The following is an 8,090-nucleotide window of genomic DNA, read 5'->3' as shown; positions in this document are numbered from 1 at the left end:
TGTAGAAATGCCAAATGAAGTAGGAAGGGATAAGAAGAGAAACTTCCCTGACTACCGAGAAGGGGCACCGAGACACTAAGGTGGAGGAGGATGAGGCGGGGTGAATCCAATGTGAGCGAAGAAGGCCGCTTGGTTCTCTGCCTGAATACGGGCGAAAACCTGTAGCGCCTCAAGACGGCCATCTAATCTCGACACCTGGGTGTTTAGCTCATCAAAGGAATCTTGGAGGTTCTGGTAGCGGGGGTCCCAAACAGGAGGAGTATGAGAGGAGGACGGACCCACTTGATCCGGATGGGGTGGAGAGTCAGTGGAGGGAGCAGTCGGAGGCATCCGGGGCTGTGGCCCACCCTCACCAAGGGGCGTAAACTGATAGACATCGCCTACTTTGGAAATAACCCCCATTCGCTCCAAACTGCGCAAATCCAGGGGCTCAATTGAACGGGCAAGAGTGAACTTGTGCTCCTGATCAAGGTCAAGCAATCCCAATCGAACGGCTAAGTGAATAATGAGTGAACCCATAATCACCGGCTTATGCCGCTTCTGAACGATGGACTGCATTTGAGTGGCAGTCCAACACCCAAAATTAACTTGCACCTTGTTGCGCATGCACTAAAGAAAATAGAACTCCGCCTTGGTAAGGGTGTCGGAGGAGTTCTTTCGGCCCGAGAAGTGATAAGCCAAAAATCTGTGGATAACCTTTAAGACCGGGTCCATAAGATAGGATGCCTTAAACTGAGTCGGATCATAGAGTTGACGGTCTGTGGACTATTCCCTCCATATGCCAATGTATTCACTAGAAAAGGGTCGAGTGTAATCACAGGCACTGTTGATGTACGTCCCTGAGGAAAGAGTATCCTCACTGACAAACCCCAAAGTCAAATTGAAAGCATTGATGGACATATCCTGCGGCGTACCCCTTAATCTAAATGTAATTACCCCTGACTCATCCAAAGTGATGAATTCGTTTGTCTTGAACTCAAAGGTAGCGTAGAATTCATAACACAGCTCCTCAAATGTAGGGTAGTCAATGGTCAGGTATCTCTGCCAACCAATCGCCGAGAACAACTGTTCAACCTCCCGAGCAATCTGTAAATGATCTAGGGTGGGAGCATGGAAACACTTACACGGGGCAAAAGGACGCTGCACTAAGCTAGTTAATCGGTCCTTTTGTGCCTGTGTAAGGTCAGTAATAGGCTCCCCCCATTCCCCAGGAGATATAGTGGTCTTGTTGAGATCCAACCGGGACTGAATAGGAGGCTGTACTGGGGCTCGCCTCTTACGAGATTGGGACCCAGATAGCTTAGCAGTTGTTGCCTTCTTTGGAGGCATTCGGAGGCCACAGACAAAGTGTAATCAAGCACAGAAACAGCTAGTCAACAACCAAAGGGGGGTAGGGGACCACAGGCAATAAGTGATGCTCAACAGTCAATATTTCAGCACAGAGAGACACAAATATTTTCCCCAAAACAACGACAAGCCAACAAACACCAAAAATACCCCACTTGCGTCACGTGCCCGACACAAATCGAGAAAACCAATTCAACACCTCACACAAGAAGTTAACAGGCAATTGTGTCTAGCAAAGGGGAAACCACTAGCCACGTGTATCACTTTAGATCTCCAGAATCCAAAGATGCCCCCAAGACAGATAATTAACTAAAGACAGATATGAAATCTCACCCTTTCAGTCAACAGTCAAATGGTCCCCCGATAAAATCAACAAGTATGTCAACCCGACAGGAGGCAAAAATTCAGCAATAAAAGTCCCAAATCGAAGTCACTAATTCAACAAGAGAGACAAATAGGGGTATCACTTTTACTCTCTGGTCCACACTGGAGGAGGTGCGTATGGGCTGCTGTCGCACGCGCTGAGGTTGCTCGCAGAGGGAGCAAGCGCAGGGGAGTTGGTAGGTGCTGAGCTGCGCGCTGGTGCTGGCTGAAGCGCGCCTGCTGAGGGCACCGCACGGATGCTCGCGCGCGGCTAGTGCGCTGGAGCTAGGCGGCTGCGCAGGCGGGCAGGTGCTCGCGCGGGCAGGGGGTTACAGCCTGCTGGGCGTAGAGGCGGGTCGCGCTGGAGGGACTGCGTGCTGGAAAGGGGTGCAATGGAGCAGCAGAGGAGAGGGAGCAGGCGGGCAGGGGGTTGCAGCCTGCTGGGCGCAGAAACGGGTCGCGCTGGAGGGATTACGCACTGGAGAGGCGCGCGATGGAGCAGCAGAGGAGAGGAAGCAGGCGCGCAGGGGCTGCTGTCGTGCTCGCTGAGGTTGCGCGCTGCTGGGACTGAGCGCGCCTGCTGCTGGGGCTGCGCACGGCTGAGGCGTCGAGGACCGTGCACAGGCCTGCTGCCTGGTGCGACGGGGCGTGCGCTGGAGAGGCGCAGGTGCGCGGCTTGCTCGCGCCTGCTTGGCGCACGCAGATCTTGTCGGTGGTGGAGCAGGCGGCCCGGTTGCGCGAGTGGGTAGACGGCGGCGGACGACGGACGGCGACGGGCGGTGATAGGAAGCGGCGGCTTGGTCAAGACCGGGAGAGGTAGTATTGGAGCTTAGGCAAAAGAAATTTGGAAGGGATTGTCCAAGACTAGCCAAAGAAGAAGGGAAAGTGGAAAAAGTAGGGTCAAAATAATAAAAAAAATTTTTTTGACTTTCGTTATCGGAACGGTTGGAAGGCGTGGGCACGCCTTGGAACTGCTAGTCTTCTGTCTAGCATCACAAAACAATCAGAATAGAAAAATAAAACTGAAAAATTGCAAAGTAATGAAAAATGATCACAACCAATGTGGTAATCCTTGGGTTGCCTCCCAAGCAGCGCCTTTCTTTAACGTCTTTAGCTAGACATGGCCATCGGTTGTTTAGATCTCATCACTTGGATCATCAAAGAGTATAACCTCCACTTGTTCACTATTAAACCCTTCATAATAGGGTTTTAAACGGTGACCATTGACCACGAATTTCTTCTCCGTCTTTAAGCTTTGGATCTCCACTGCACCATAATGAAAAATATTTGAGATAACAAATAGACCAATCCAACGTGAACGTAACTTATCCGGAAAAAGCTTAAGTCGTGACAGGGTGTTGAAGCCTGTACAATAATAAAATTAAACCTAATTGCCAGTTAAATGACCAAAACCCAATTCCAAGCACTGGAGCAGGGACTCTAAGTGTGCAATGGGTTACTTGATTCACCCTGTTCCCGAAGAGTTTGCTTGGTCCGATATACCCGAATGGGATGGTTATTTTTTTCACAAATAATTATGAATTTGTAGACAGGCAAGTAGGGTCGTATTCTCAGGGGCTGAGTATATTTGTCTCTTAAGAAATTCAAAATAACACAGGCGGTGATTTTGTAGGAACGATGACAATCAAATAAATTCAAATAAGAAAATAAAAATAAGTAACTGACTAGAAATTAAACAATAATTCACTGAACTCAGAGTAACAATAATTAAAGGCCTAAATCAATTAAAACAAGAAAACACTTAAAAATAAAATAAAATAGGTAACTAAAAATCAAACGGCAATTCACTAAAAACAAGGTAATAGTAATTAAAGATCTAGCCAATGATTAACTTCAGCAATGGTTCACCTAATTGATCATCGATGCAAAGGCAATCCCAATTATTTATCAATAAATAGGTTATAACTACCAAACAAGCGATGGCAGTCAACCCCTCCTTACTGTGTCGGTGATTAAGGTACACCCGTTAATTACTGCTCTAATTAGGAAATAATCATAGGTACGCTTATAAGATTTAATTCCCTAATTGCCTTACGTATTAGAGGAGCCCTATTCTAACCAAATAACGCACTACCAGGGTTATTTCAGATTAGCCCGCGTATCCCCCTGACACAAACCTAAACGTGCTAGTTGTCACTAATTCAAGACAATTAAACAATTACGGATTTAATGCCTTAATTGACAATAGATTACCAAATCAATTAATTATCCGGATCGAAGACAATCAATTAATTAAATAACCATAAGTATAGCAATCAAGGGATATGCGAATACCAATAAATAAAAGAAAAACATTAAATTAAATCGATCTCACAATTTTTAGGTAAACCAAAGCCTCCGTTGTCCCTTGACTAGAGTGGAGAGATTAGTTCATATTTGGTGCGAAAAACCCACACGAAATTGAAGATAAAGCTGCGGCCATTGTCATTGATTTTTGAGGATTCAATCCGTTCCAATCAGGAGGAAATAGCAAAGTCACATGAAGTGATTCCCTGTCTCACTACGGACGACATACGAGGAAAGAAAAGAAAAGCTCTAAGTGTCCAACATGAAGAAAAGTCAAAAGCTAAGAATTGCTAATGCCTGCCATGAATAAGAAGAAAGCAAAAAGCATTCCAAAGGAAAAGTCAACCATCAAAGACTAAGCTAGTGGTCATCTCCTGCAAATCTAATTCTAGTCCTATCTATTGCTCGCTCCCCCCTGTGCGGCGGCTCCCCAAGAATAGAAGACCCCTTCGTCCGCTGCCCTTTTCCGCAATTTACCAAAATGGGCACAACTACTCCTTTTTCCAAAAAGGCCCCTAGAACAAGTTCTGCCACCTGGACTCTTTTTCTGCTCAATTTTCACTTGTTATCCTATTTCCGTTCTACTCCCTGAAAAAAGTGCTAAATACTAAAAGTGAGTAGAATCCAGCAATTAACCCACATCAAGTCAGGTAATAGGGGAAATTAGTAATAAAATAAATGAATAAATTACAACCTATCAAGTCGCGAGTGATAAAGTAGGACTTTCTACCCAACGACAAATGACTTCCTTGAGACTTGTTGGTCATGAAAAATTTTGCTCTTCTTTTTATAAATTGCGGCGTTCTCATAGGTTTCATTCCTTAACTCCTCCAATTCTTGTAGTTAGAGCTTTCTATGTCCTCCGGCCTCCATAAGGTCCATGTTACACTGTTTGAGTGCCCAGAACGCTCTGTGTTCAAACTCCACCGGGAGGTGGCATGGCTTCCCAAAGACTAACCTATAAAGGAACATTCCAATCGGAGTTTTATAGGCGGTGCGGTAGGCCCAGAGAGCATCTTCCAGCTTCAAACTCCAGTCTTTTCTATCAGGCCGTACTATCTTCTCCAAGATGGACTTAACTTCCCTATTCGACACTTTGGCCTGACCATTCGTCTGTGCATGATATGGAGTGGATACTTTATGGAGCACACCATACTTACGAAACAATGCCGTGATTGTCTTATTGCAGAAATGGGTGCCCCTGTCACTGACTATGGCTCTTAGCATTCCGAAACGGATAAATATGTTAGATTTGATAAATTCTGCAACCACTCTCGAATCGTTAGTTCGGGTGGCTTTTGCCTCCACCCATTTGGAAACATAATCGACAGCGAGTATAATATATAAGAAATCAAAGGACGAGGGGAAAGGTCCCATGAAATTTATGTCCCAGACATCAAAAATCTCAACAAATAATATGGGGGTTTGACTCATTTGGTCTCTACGAGAGATATTCCCCTCCCTTTGACACTTATCACAAGATTTGCAGAACAAATATGCATCCTTAAAAAGAGTAGGCCAATAAAAACCACTTTTTAACACCCTACAAGCCATCCGCTTTGGACCAAAATGCCCTCCACATGCAAACGAATGGCAGAAAGTCAAAATAGAATGAAACTCATCGGCACTTACACACCTTCTAAGTACTTGATCCGAGCATTGCCTCCACAGGTACGGGTCATCCCAAATATAATGTTTGGCATCACTCTTCAGTTTATCTCTCTTAGCCTTTGGCCAACCTGCAGGGAATTGATTCGTTACCAAAAAATTGACAATGTCAGCATACCAAGGTACCGACGAATCAATGGCTAGTAGTTGCTCCTCAGGGAATGATTCTCTCAGCGGCAGATCCTCTTGATTTGTGATCAACCGACTCAAATGATCAGCCACCAAATTCTCGGCTCCGCTCTTATCCCTGATTTCTAAGTCGAACTCCTGCAGAAGCAAGATCCACCTTATAAGCCTCGGTTTGGCATCCTTCTTCGCTAACAGGTACCTCAAAGCTGCATGATCAGAGAAAACAATTACTTTTGCACCCAGTAAATATGACCTAAATTTTTCTAGTGCAAAAACAACGGCCAGTAATTCTTTTTTCGTCGTGGAGTAATTAAGTTGAGCTCCACTCAATGCTCTCGATGCGTAGTAGATCGCGTGTGGCGCTTTTTCAATTCTTGCCCCAATACGGCTCCCACGGCATAATCACTAGCGTCGCACATTATCTCAAATGGCCGGCTCCAATCTGGGGGTTGAATGATGGGTGGTGATGTCAACGACTCCTTCAATGTATCAAAGGCCGCCTTGCATTCACTAGTGAAATCAAATGGCACGTCCTTCTGCAGTAACCTGAACAGGGGTACTCCGATCTTCGAGAAATCCTTGATGAACCGCCTGTAAAAACCTGCATGGCCCAAAAACGAACGTACCTCCCGTACACATACGGGGTAAGGTAGAGTAGAAATAAGGTCTATTTTAGTTTTGTCTACCTCTATTCCCTTAACCGACACAATGTGCCCTAAGACAATGCCATGATCTACCATAAAGTGACACTTCTCTCAGTTAAGAACCAAGTTCGTCTCTATGCACCTTTTCAGAATTAAAGTTAGATTCTTAAGACATTCATCAAAACTATCCCCGTACACACTAAAATCGTCCATGAACATCTCAATTATTTTTTCCACATATTCTAAGAAAATACTTATCATGCACCTTTGAAAAGTTGTTGGAGCATTGCAAAGACCGAAAGGCATCCTACGGTAAGCAAACGTACCAAATGGGCATGTGAACGTGGTCTTCTCCTGGTCCTCCGGTGCTATCGCGATCTGGAAGTACCCTGAAAAATCATCTAAAAAATAATAGTAAACACGACCTGCCAATCTCTCAATCATTTGGTCAATAAAGGGGAGAGGAAAATAGTACTTTTTTGTTACAGAGTTTAATCTCCGATAGTCAATGCATTGACGCCAACCATTAGCTTTCCTAACCGGGACCATATCACCCTCTTGGTTCTCCTCTACGGTTACTCCCGCTTTATTCGGGACCACCTGAACCGGGCTCACCCAGGGACTGTCCAAAATAGCGAAGATGATCCCCACCTCCAGGAGTTTGAGTATCTTTTTCTTCACAACCTCCATTATTAAGGGGTTCAGTCTTCGCTATGCTTGCCTCACCGATTTTGCATCATCCTCGAGTCTTATCCGGTGCATGCACAAGGACGGATTTATCCCTTTGATATCGGCTATGCTCCACCCGATTGCCTCCTTGTGATCTCTAAGGAGTCGCACCAGTCTTTCCTCCTAACTTGGAGACAGATGAGCAGAAATAATCACAGGAAGTGTCTCTCTGTCTCCCAGGAATACATACTTCAAATGCTTGGGGAGAGGTTTGAGTTCTAATTCGGGTGCCGGCACCACCGATGGCAATAATTTTGCGTGAGTTTCCGGCACAAAAAGAGAAGTAATCTCATACCTTGGAAAAATCGTGGGTAGTGAGTGCAAGGTTTCAACTACATGGTGCAACTCATCCCTCATGTCCACATCAAGAGATACACCCAACTCAAGAGGCTTGATTAGAGCCACTTCCAATGCGTCTTCGCCATCTAATTCGAAAGTTTCCTGTACAAAAAACCTCAATAACACTCAAAACAAAGACTGAGTTAGATTCCTCTGGATATTTCATCGCCTCAAAAATATTAAAATTCACAGTTTCGCCATCAAATTCCATTGATAAAGTACCCTCATTCATATCTATCTTAGTCCTGGCGGTGCTAAGAAACGGTCTACCTAACAAGATAGGTGACGGGTTCAATGATTTCTCGTCTCTCATGTCCAGGATATAAAAATCTGCAGGAAAGAATTTACCTGAACTAAAACATCCTCAACTAGCCCTACCGGGTAGGCGTTAGTGCGATCGGCTAGTTGGATTATGATGGCTGTTTCTTTTAGTGGCCCAAGGTTTAGAGAAGCAAAAATAGTTTTCGGCATCACATTAATTGACGCCCCCAAATCTAGCATGGCTCTCCTGATCGGTGTATTTCCTATCTTACAGGGGATCGTGAACATACATGGATCTCCACA

The sequence above is a fragment of the Coffea eugenioides genome, chromosome 5 (genome assembly GCF_003713205.1).
Source record: "Coffea eugenioides isolate CCC68of chromosome 5, Ceug_1.0, whole genome shotgun sequence".
NCBI classification, from domain to species: Eukaryota; Viridiplantae; Streptophyta; class Magnoliopsida; order Gentianales; family Rubiaceae; genus Coffea; species Coffea eugenioides.
This window is presented reverse-complemented; position numbering follows the sequence as displayed.